Source organism: Pinus tabuliformis, chromosome 5_2 (assembly GCF_031772625.1).
Source record: "Pinus tabuliformis cultivar Carrire ecotype Pingquan chromosome 5_2, CPIR1, whole genome shotgun sequence".
Lineage (NCBI taxonomy): Eukaryota > Viridiplantae > Streptophyta > Pinopsida > Pinales > Pinaceae > Pinus > Pinus tabuliformis.
In genome coordinates, this window is record NC_142306.1 from 1084429848 (window position 1) to 1084442503 (window position 12656).

The following is a 12656-nucleotide window of genomic DNA, read 5'->3' on the forward strand; positions in this document are numbered from 1 at the left end:
CGTGTCCCATCATATCATGTCATAGTTCCATCCATCTTTGTATACCATTCATCCCATGTTTCCATTTTGGCCTTCAGTCATACTGTCCACCATCCCACCCGGAGTCGAGTCAATTGCTATCAGGTCAACCATGCACTTTATGCTTTGACAAGGGAAGTCATCTATTTGTCCCTCAGTCCCATTTTCCCCATTTTCCCTGGTGTTAGTCTATCAGTCACATTATTTTTTTCCCTCCTGCCTTAGTTGAGAATCCTCATTACCTCACCTATGGCGGGCCCTATTCTATCGACATCAGCACATCTATTCCAGAAGAACAACCTAGAGGGCGATTTACCTTGGTTCCAACTTCAAATCTTGTTCGATGCCTTAGACCAAGCAAAGGGAATCATGATTTCCCTTTGACTTGATTGTTTCATGCTCATGATTTATACACTTGATGGTCCAGTGATACAGCAGATTGTACTAGTGTTTCTTGGGTGTGCGTTAGATGTTTCAGACCTCATGATGGGGTGGTCCTTCATGTAGCCCCCCACATGCCCAGATGACTTCATATTATGTTGCAACCTTAGATGTAGTTCCACAGATTTGATGGGTTCGATTCCTACCGCTTGCAATGCTCATAGCATGCATGTCTCCTTCAGGTGATCCATTTAGTTTTGCAGAGCCATTTCATGTTTAGTTGGGTTTCTTTGGTTGTTATACCCTCCCTCCCACCCATTTTTCAAGGGAACAGAAATTATGTCTCATGTACTAAGATGTTATTGTATTTAGTCTTGGCTCATGTTTTTCTAGGTGCATTATTTATATGGGATACATTGTATTATTTTCTGCCTCATTTATGCAATCATGTCATGTACCATTCAACATGTACTTTAGTGCTCAGTTTCATTTTTTGGGCGCTTTATTATTTTTTGTACTGAGTTCTCTCAGAGTGTATAGGTATGCCTCCCCTGCCTCACTGAGATCGGGTACCACAACATAAAAGGATACTTACATGAGTTAGTTGGTCTCAGCCCCTCGGTCAATATCCTCTTTCGATTCATCTCCATTGGTCTCTCTCTCTCTCTCTCTCTCTTTGACTCATCTTTGATGTCTAGTGATTGTGTCCTTACAACGTACTTCGGTCATATGTTTTGCTCCTAATGCTCGTACGTTGGGGGGAAATATGTTATCACCAAAAATTAATCATCTAGCCATAACTTACTAGATGGATCAAAGTACACCATGTAGGGCCAATTTTACGATAGTAAAATTGCTTTCACTATAAGAAATTACTTAATAAACCACATTTGTTAAGTTTTATTTTTTTTGTAAGCTACAGTAGGACCTTTCTTTCTCTATTTATATAAAAACAGGTTGTACCGTATACAATGTTTTGGTGGCCTCAACCCGCCCAAATGGGAAACTGGATCTGTTGGCCACAGTAATTTTTTATACGTTGTCCAATAACAAAAAAGAATAAGTATACTAATCCATGCTATATAAACTTCACATCAACAACTATTAAGTTGGTTCCAGACAGTCATTAAAACTACGAACAAGAACAAGAAATACTATCCTCAAAGAGAAAACATGGTAATCCATTGTCTTAAACTAAAGGATTAACCTTCCACAATCTCAGGAGGTGCCTCTGCATCCCTCGATGCTGGAGAAATCCTCTTCAGTTGTTGTTGGATTTCATCCAGCTTGCTGTCCTGCATGAGCATAGTGATTTGGAGATTCTTCATTTCTCTCTTCATATTTGGCATCCCCTGGGCCAACTCCACCATTTCTTCTACTACCTGCTCCATCGCTTTAGCAAGTAATTGCTTCAGTACCCAATAAACATGTAAGGCTTGCTTATATAAGGTCATGCACCCCCTAGTGTTGCCCGAGTTAGGAATGAGGTTTCCCCATTCTTCCATTTCAAGTTTTGACTCTTCTTCCATTACGTTTGCCTCCAATTCTTGAATGAACTTACGAATGTCCTCGTCAGTTCCTTCTTTGTATGCCTTTTCTGCCTCCTGCACAGTATGTCTCATGGTTTTTCTAATGTGTCTATAAGATGCTGGAGAGGAGGGCTTTGTTTCATGTCAGCCCGTCTGGTTATGTCTGCCTCTGCCTCTACCCCCACGTCCTCTTCCTCGACTTGGGTGAGCCATTTTGTTTTTTACTGCCACCTAATTACCACGGCCAATAGAAAATGTTAGATTCTCTGTAATTGCTTCTATTCCGGTCTCCTTTGCTTCCCTCTCCCAAGTCTTACCCTCACCCTTCCGCGGTTTTCCAATGGTTGGGTTATACCCAAGCTTTGCTCCCCCTAGATGTGGTTGGTGAATGTTCTCGGTAGTCTTCTCTGTTACCCAGACCGCCTGTTTAAACTCCTCAAGCTTCCCCTATTCACTGTATGTACAAAATATCGGCATCCTTTCACCCTGATCTTCACTATTCCCCACCTTACTAGACTCTCCCTCAGCATTTCTCATCCTACCACCCTCTGCCTCCTGACTTCTTATGGCAGGAAAGAATTCCAATTCCCTCTCGCTTCTCCCTCCCTCTGCTACGCCTAGCTCTCCCCCCTCTTCCTTAGTACTGCTAAGGATTAAAAGAAAAGTAGGGTTTGGTTTTGAGAGTACGTACCCGGTCCTTTGCCAAGTTACAGAGAACACCATAATGCACCGAGATATCACCATCTCCTTCATTTGCTGCATAATAACCTTAATGTTGCTCTTCGTCATCCTTCATAACCTCCTCCCACCTACCCTACCTCCCATCATTCTTTCACCGCCGTTTCCGCATCCCTCTTCCTCCACTTCCCGGTCACCTCTACGTCTCAAGATTCTACCCTGCTTGCATGTTGCCCTCGCATCCTGTTGAATTATAAGGATGTATGGTGGCCAGCTTTGCCACCCTTTCCCCTTCGCCATATTTTCACACGTCTTCTCCAATGCTTTCACCCCGATCGGGGGCCATCTGTATCCATTATCTTGAGTTTGTGATCTCATTATTATCCTAGGTTATGATTAATTAGAGAGGCCCCCACCGTTGTTCTTCCCAATGAATTGGCCATATGCTATCTACCTTGCCTTCTAGTTCATTGCAACACTAGTTAGCAAGGAAATCCACTGCCTTATTACCATCCCTTATAACATGGTTTATGATCTTGTACTCAATGCATTTCATTAATTCTGCCAGGTCTTGAATTAGTCCCGTCGTCCTCCAACTCTGCGCTACTTTCTCCCAGCCCTTGCCATTATTCAGTTTTCGGAGCATTTCTATCAATAGGTTCGAGTCTCCTTCTATTTCCAAATTAGTGTATCCATTTCGTATTTCTATTTTGATTCCTTGATAGACTGCCATTAATTCAACTTCATTATTGCTCATTATACCACCCCGATTAGCATAAACCCATCTTGTTCGCCCTTGATTATCCCTGAAGATGCCTCCGAACCCTGCTGGCCCTGGATTTCCTTTTGAGGCTCCATCAAAGTTTAGTTTGATGAAGCCTTCACGTGGGCATTTGAACTTGGTTGGGCTCTGATTATGAGTGCTCTGGTCCTTTTGCTTCTGGGAATGCACCATGCCTTGTTCTAGATTTAGGTATACTAGGATCCTTTCTTCTTCTGGAGTTGCTTTCCAATCTTCTTGGTTCCAGGATTCTGCTAGGATAGTTTCCCTTATATGTTTTTGGGTTCCCTTCCAAATCGTCTCTGGGGATCTGTCTTTGTTTTGAAATATTCTCCGATTTCTTTCTTTCCATATTAGCCACATATTAAAACCCATTGCTAGACTCCAGGCTCTTCTAACCACTGGACTTGAGAATTAGCCTCGCCCCCATTGTTTTATGGTTTGTTGAATATTATGAGGGTCTCTATTTGTCTTCCCAAATAGTTTCCCGATTTCTTCCCATTGCTGTTGAGCAACAGGGCATGTGTTCAGAAGGTGTTCTTGCATTTCTAGGTCCTTCTTGCATAGGCTGCATCTGGGAGGTCCATGGAATCCACGCTTCTAAATCTGATCCCAAGTCAAAATATGTCCTTTTCCTACTAACCATAAGAACATAGTTATTTTCGGCCACCAGTTGCTCTGCCATATTTGTTTCCACATGGGTGCATTTTCATCTTGCTCCTGATGAACAGTTAGATGATAGGCTTCTTTAGTCGTGAAGGTTCCCTTCGTGGATCTACCCCACCTTAGTATATCTGGACCTATTCTAATGGTTATTCTTCTGGATTCCGTTTCTCTGACATATAGATCCCTTTGTTCAGTATCAATATGACTATCCCATTCTTCCAATTTCTTCTAGGTTCTCTAGGTCTCCACTTGACTTTCTTCATTACAGTATTCGCTTACATAATTTAGCCCCTCAGCTTTAGCCCTCTAGCATGTGTTTTGCAGGCCTCGCACCTCTATCATTCTCCCTCTTTGCTGCCAGGCTTCATTCCAGAGTTTAGTTGAATTTCCATTCCGTATTTCCTAGAATGCATATTTGAATATAATGTCTCTGTTTTGGCTAGCCAGGTCCCATATTGTGGAACCTCTTGGAGTTTCCTCAAGTCTAAGAATGCCTTCAGTGGTTGTGGGCATGTTGTATTTTTGAGTCCATATTTTTTTCCAGAGATCACCTCCACCCCTCATCCATCTCCACCACAGCTTCGCCCCCATTACCTGGTTCAGTGTATAAGGATCTCTAAGACCTAGTCCTCCTTCTTCTTTATTTTTTATCAGACCCTTCCAGGATATTAGAGCCCATTTCTTTTGTTGCTTTGGCCCTCCCCAGATGAATTTTTTGAATATTTCTGTCATTTTTGTACATACCCCTTTGGGAACCGCTATTGCTGAAAGAGGGTAAATAGGAATTGCTTGAAGAATCGATTTGAGAAGCACTATTCTTCCAGCTATATTCAGAGATCGGAAAGACTAGTTATCCAATCTTTTCTTGAGTTTCTCAATGGTTTGTTGCCAATTTGCTATCTTCAAAGGGCTTAAATCTAGTTGATTTCCCAGGTATTTTGTAGGTAATTCACCAAGACGGAAACCCAGAATTATCGTCAGGTGGGATTTGACCGTGCCTGGTGTGTTGAAGAGGAATGTACAGGATTTTTCCTTGTTAATTTCAGTTCCTGATGCTTCCATAAAGAGGTTGAGGATTCTCTTAACCCTTTTTAATTCTCTTAGAGAGATAGCACAAAAAAGCATATTGTCGTCTACAAACTGTTGATGGGTTATCGGTAAGTTATTTCCCCATAGCCTCAGCCCTTTGATTTTTCTCTCTCTCAATTCTTTTTTGAGGTATTTTCCCAGGCCTTCCACAGTGATGATGAACAAGAATGGGGATAAAGGGTCCCCCTGTCTCAGTCCTCTTGTGGCATTGAATGTTTAAGTTGGCATTCCATTCAAGAGAATGGAAAAATTAGGAGTGGAAATCATATCATAAACCCATTTTACCCACCTATTGCTGAAGTCGAAATCCATTAATATTTTTTTTAAGGTAATCCCAGTTTAGACAATCATATACCTTTAATAGATCTAGTTTGATCATCATTACCGTTTCCTTTTTGTGTTTCAAAGAATGCACTGCTTCCTGAGATGCTACCAAGCCATCTAGGATTTGTCTCCCTTCCACAAACCTAGTCTGTTCTGGGGAGATAATATTAGATAGAATTGGTTTCAGCCTCTTAGCCATCAAGGTGGCTATAATCTTATATATTACATTACAAAGAGAAATGGGTTGAAAACCCTGGGCAGTTTCCAATTTAGCAGTTTTGGGAATAAGAGACAAAAGGGTTGAGTTAAGGCCAGGACATACCTTCTGATTTCTTCACGATTCTTCTACCACCTCCAAGATGTCTTGCCCTAAGAAGTGCCAGCTTGCTTGGTAGAATTCCACTGTGAATCCATCTGGTCCTAGAGCTTTATTTTTCTTCATCCCTTTTACAATTTCCTCCACTTCTTCCAATGTTGCTGCCCTCATGAGAGCTAGGTTCTGGTCCCTGGTAATCATCCTTGGGATTTCATTGCATATCCTTCCTATAGCTTCTTCTCTATTCACTTGAGGTTTTGTGAGAATTTCCTTAAAATGATCAACAAGAACCTGTTCCATTTCTTCATGCTGGGTTAGGTGGTGACCCTCATTTTTTATGGAGAATATTCTGTTCCTTTGTCTTTGCTGGATCATGGCCTGGTGGAAGAAATTCGTATTCCTTTCACCTTCATGAAGCCAATTTATTCTTGACTTATTCTTCCATATGATCTCTTCCTATTTTCTTCGTTCTTCAATTTGGCTGATCACTATCCCTTCTTCTCTTGTTCTTTCCTCGCTTCTGCCTTCTGTTACAATTTCCTGCTGTAGTATTCTCATTTTTTTTTCTAAGCGTTGTTGCTCTTTAAATATGTTCCCGAATTCTTCTCTGTTTCATTTTTTATTTTCCCTTTGAGTTCTTTTAATTTTAGTTGAAATGTCTGCATTTTGCTTCTTCCTCTTTGTTGGCTCTGCTTCCACCACTCTTCCACTTTTGACATGAACTGTTGATCCCTGAGCCAGAAGGCCTCAAACCTGAATGGTCACTTTTTCGGGCTAGCTTTGATGTCAATTTCTAGTCTAATCGGTCAATGGTCTGAACCCATTGCTGGGAGGATCATTGTTTCTATGAATATATCCCTATTTATAATTTGTTCAGATATTAAAAATCTATCTAATCTTGATGCAATTTGATTTTTACCTCCTCTTCTATTATTCCATGTGTGGATACCATTTATTGTGTGGATATCCACCATTCCTTGTTATGATATCATATTGCCAAAGGCTTCCATGTCTTGGTCTGTTCTTCTCAGGCCTCCTCGTTTTTCCATCAGGGTTGTAATCATATTGAAGTCCCCTCCTACAATCCATGGAAAATCTGGGTATAACCTTCAGATTATTCCCATATTTTGGAGAAAGCTTCTGCATTCGCTTGTTAGATGTAGGCCATATACCCCTGTAAGGACTATCTATTCCAACGAGCCTATCATTCTAAAAGTGCCTGAGAGAATTTGGGGCATGCTGACCCAATTTTCGAATTGGACTTCCTCTGGATTCCACAAAATTGCCAGACCTCCTGCGCTACCTGTGGCATCCTAACCCATTAGTTCCTAATGAGGATTAAATATCCTCATTATCTCTTCCAGTTTTTGTGCACTAATATTTGTTTTTTGAATTATCATTATGCTGGGTTTATCTTTTTTCAACCCGTTCCTCAGATATCTCTGTTTCCCCTTGCTATTAATGCCTCTAATATTCCATGTTGTAATTATCATTTTAATAATTTGGGAGGTTGTTGGAATACCTCTGAAAGAGGTATGACTCTTCTTTAATTCACCAGCATCTCCCCGACCATTTGGATGGTCTTGCTCATTGGACGTCTTCCTTATTTTCTTCCTCCTTTGCCAGCATTGTTCGTTCCTATACTTTGGTTTCCTTGTGCTCCTAATTGTTCTGGTTGATTTTCCCTGATTACCCCTGCCTTTGCCTTGTATTTTGAAACATGTCTTTATATAATTGCTTTTGTTCTTCCGGTATAAATCTCTCATCTAGATGCCTCCATTCATGTAACAGTCTCCTCATTACCTATTCCTCTTCGCTTCCATTGTTTTTTTGTGGGTCTACCTCCATTTGAGTTTTGTCTTTTGGCGAGTCCATGCCGTCTTCTTCCCCCTCCTATTGCGTATTTGTTTACATTGTGTCCTATTCTTTTGCCCCTTTTGAAAGTTCCACTGGTTCTTCGTCACTTTCTTCCTTTTCCATTTTCGTTTCCTCTTCCTGAAGGACCTTAAACTTGTTTTGATTTTCTAGTAGTACTGTTTCTCCATGTGGTTGCAAAGAGTGCAATCCTTTTAGAGATTTCCTTCTGGTGAGCACTTATTTGAATCCTTCTTCAGTCTCTTTGTTTGCCTCTGTTACCTTCTTCTCTTCCTCTTTCCTTTCAATTGATTCTTCAGCTTCATTTAAAGGGCATTGTTTAAAGAGTTGGCCATATTCATGGCATCTTCTACAGCAAAATGGAATGTGCTCATAATCTATTGGTTGCTGCCATGCCTCATCATGGTATTCTATCTCAATAAAATCAGGAAGCGGTTTTGTGATATTCATGTATACACATATCCTGGCATAAGATGTGTATCTCCCTATTTTTGTGGTTTCAGCGACTTTGACAAATGTCTGAATTGTATTTCCTATTCCTTCTAAGATCTCCAGATCCCGAAACTTAATTGGGAGTCCAAATAGTCTGACCCAGATGGGTGCTGCTAGCATTTTCTGTTTGTCTGGGTTATAGCACTCCTCCTAGTGCCTCATGAATAAACCTGCATTATTCATAAAGTAGGGTCCTCCCTCAAAAATCCTTTCCTTGTCTTCTAGGTTAGAGAAAATAACCGTGAAAAAACCCTTTGCCCCTAATTTTAGATCTATTTTCCCCTTGGGTTTCCATCTTTACTGTATCCATTTGGTCAAGTCCTTCTCAGATGACCAAATCCCTACAAACTTACAAATTAAAGCGTGATCCTTCATATAACTTCTGTATTCTTCAAGTTTGTTGTTAGGATTACAAACCTGGGTTTTTTCGCTGCCCTCGGTAAACATCTGCCGCCTAACCTTACTTGCCAGTGTGCACCCATGACCGGAATGTCTCTGGAGCTCTTTCCATTGCTTCCCTATGCTCCATTTCTGCTTGACTCCCCTGCTGCTGCATTTTTGTAGGAGGGGATCTCTCCCCTCTCAACTTCAGCTACCATTTCTTTGTCAGTTTCGTTGGCCTTCTATCTCCTACCCTTTGCGCGTCTTTGCAGTCTCTAATTCTTTGAACAGATGCGAACATAGGCAAGCTTCCCCAACACCTTGTCCTAGGTTCAAGTCTGCCCGAGGCATCCCGACTCGAGACCCTAACCCTACGCGGGGGGTGAATTAGTATTTTTAAATCAATAATCAAACCACATTTGTTAAGTTATTTCTGGTTAAACCCATGAAGAATAATTAAATAAATCATTATTTATTTAATTATCTTCTAGGAATAATTAATTAAACCATTGTTTAAGTAATATTCCTTGTCATATTTGACCCAATCATGAGAAATAATTAGATAAATCATTATTTATCTTATTTTTCTCTAGGAATAATTAATTAATCATTATTTAGTTATTATTCCTTGTCAAGTTTGACTAAATCCTTTAGGAATACTTAAACAAATCATTATTTGTTTATTATTCCTTAACCACATTCCTTGAGATGATAAATAAATCATTTATTTATTTATTATTTCTAAATAAAAGTATTTAACCAATTTAAATACTTTTTCCCTCCAACCAAATATAATAAAATATTCCAAATGGTTAATTCTAGAATTTGGTTAATAATATTTTTTTTTTTTTCATATATATTTTTTTATAGAGAGAAAATCCATATATGGCCGAAGCCCTCATGATTACAATATGGCCGAAGCCAGTCAGAATACGGTCGAAGCCAGAATACAATAAGGTCGAAGCCAGACAGAATACAGCCGAAGCCAGATGATACGGCAAAGCCGTCACATATCGCCGAAGGGGGGACCTCCGCAGGGTTCGAACATGGCTGGGGGGAGCGAAAGCCATTCGCCCTAGCCGTCATATCATGCACGCTGGGTGCTGTTAATAATATTTTATTATTTTCCATTATTTGAGAATAACCTAATATTTTGCTATAAATTGAAGGGTTTTACATCCATTCTTCACTTTTGATCATTTTCATTGTTGCACTCGCTGTTGCAGCTCTGATTATTATCACTGTCACTCACCATTTGCCTTTTTCTTTTGAGTTCCCATTGAGCTCAAACATTTTGTTTGCTGGCTTTACACATTGTAGAGAAGAGAGAGACTCTACAAAGATGAAGACATTGAGGATATCCAAGAACCCATCCCATAGAGGAGGACTGGTAACATTATTTTTTTGCTTCACATGTGTCATCTAATAAAACATATTCTTTATATCTGGTTTCCATTGGATTATTGGAGTTATTTGCGCTTATTTTCTTATTTCATTTTGCTGTTTAATTATTTCTATTGCATAGATCAGGACTTTGGAAAGTTTTGCTTCTATCATTTGATGTAGATCCACACTATTTTAAAACCATTTTTACTATTAAGGTTGTTTGTCATCCACAGTCTAAAGTGATTTCTTTTCGTACAACTTCGAGAAGAACTCTACATAACATCATCCTTTCCACTTTTATTTATTTTGCTACAATATTGATCATTTAATTCATGTACTTGGTTAGTCTCCAGGGATTTTTGTTGACTTGCAGAGGTTGGAACACTCATCCACATCCACTTAGGCCATTCCACCTCCCTTCTCGACACCTCATACTACTCTCAAACTCTGCTACCGAGATCACCCTTAAAGGTCCAATGAAGGATACCGTGGGCATGAAAATTTGTGCAAGATAAGCTTCTAAGGGGTATTAGGCTTGGAAAAAGGCTCCCACACCTTTCATTCACCTTCCTCCACCTTCAAGACACCATCCTTACCCTCAGAAACCTATTAGATCCACTCTTGTAGAAAAACATGGCCTCCTGCAACAATGCTTAAATCCAACTAGATTTGCTACAACCCTTGAATCTTGCATTTTGAAGTTGAATAATGGCCCCCAGGATTTAATTTCATGATTAAGGAAGATTCCAAGACCACTCCAACCCCATATTTTCCTCATTGCAAACATAAGATACAAGTAGAATTAGAATTGGTATTTTTTAATTCCATAGGTGTGTTGAAGATTGAATTCCTCATTTTCAAGCAAGTTGCAAGTAGATAAATGATTCATGCAACTATATTATTGATTTTATTAACGTGAAAGTAGGATTCCATGGTTTCCTTATGCAACTAGAATAGTATATTCCTTTCATGCAATTACAATTAGCCTTTACATTTAATGAATGGAATTTTCATTTTTGTAGTTAGAATCATGTTCATTTCCTTGCAATCATGATATGATTTCATAAGAAATTCTCTTTGTAGTTAGTTGAAGGAGTGATATCTAAATACCTTGATCTGATCTAATGACTGAGGGTGACATGAGTAGAACTTACCTTTCTATGCATATAGTGCTATCACCTCTAAGTTTATATGAACCCTAGGTCGATAATTTAAGTTGAGAGCCTTGGAAGTTGTAACATACTTGATGCAATACCGGGGCTCATCAAGAACCTTGAGATTTTGATGGACCAAAATCTTTCCTCCTTTGGGAGGTATGATACAGGAGGATCTTGACAAGCTTTTCCAAAGTTTACCATGCCAAAGGAAAAGTTCATTGAAGCCTAGGTTATGAGTATTTTAATTTTGAATGTAAAGTGTTTGAGCTTCATGTGGATGTGCTCATGTATTATTCATTTTTAAATTGTAAAATAGAAATTGATTTATGAGAGAATCTTACTCAAAATTAGTTTCTAAATTCAAGTTGGAGTTGAGAGTCTCATGGGATCCCTTGAGTTTTGGATAAGGTCCAAGTTTGGTGGAGTTGAGAGATTTTATCCTAAAAAATCTCATAGATCCTCTTTTAATGGATTTAGAGAGTTATTCTCTCCTTGGAATAGGGATCTAAGGATATATCCTCTATTTTTTTAGGGATCCTTGAAAGCTATAAATACAACTTATGTACTCTTTGAAAGAGAGATTGTTTTAGAGGGTTTTTAGAGAGTCAATTTTGGAGAGTGAGTCTTATTTAGAGAGCTCTTATGAAGTATTGAAGAAATGCATTCAGTGTGTTGGCCTTGAAATCTCTTTGGTAGTAGAAGGAATTTTTGGGAGTCAATCCTTTTTGTAAAGCATTGTATACATTTAGCCTCTTTTGAAGAAGACAATAAAGCGATTCGACCTTTGGTGACGAATCCATAGACGTAGCCTAGTGCATGAGTTGACTGGGTGAAATTTGTTATAATCTCAGTCTTGATGCTTTACTTTGTTCACGTTTCAATTAAGTTACAATTTTATGTGATGTTCTACATGTTTAAGTTGTAATTTTGGAACTTAATTTCACAAGCCCTTATAGTTGCGTAAAGGATTTTGTTGCAAGTTTTATGCTCTCCAGTTTTCAATCATTTTCCAACCCCTACTTGAAATCAATCCTTATTGAATAATCTATATTTGCAATTAGGCTTCTATTACATGTCATATTATTACTACATCCACTATCTATAAGCTAAATATCATTAGAAGTCTCCTAAGAAACATTGCAAGTAATGAATAATGAGTCGTCATTGTTATCAAAAGTGTTAAAATAGTTTTCATCATGTCTACTAAGATCAAATTTCTTCATCGTAAAGTCATGTGCATAATGACCAAATTTATTATAATAAAAACGATTAACTTTGGATTTATCATAACTTTGATTTGGTTGTGAGCTTCTACTATTGCTCCCCCTTAAGCTATGAGGATTTTGATATGATCTCCTTTCTTTTTCTTTATCGTCTGTTTGGATTTTTATTTCATTACTCCCACCCTTGCCTGTTTATCTTGATCCTCCTCTACCTATCGCTATAGATACTCATGATCTGAATGTATTTTCCAAAGGATCATAATTTCCATTTATTTTGCATTCACATGATTGTAAATATCCCAACAATTGACCTATTCATACCTATGTCAAGTACTTAGATTTTTCAATGGGTACAACCAT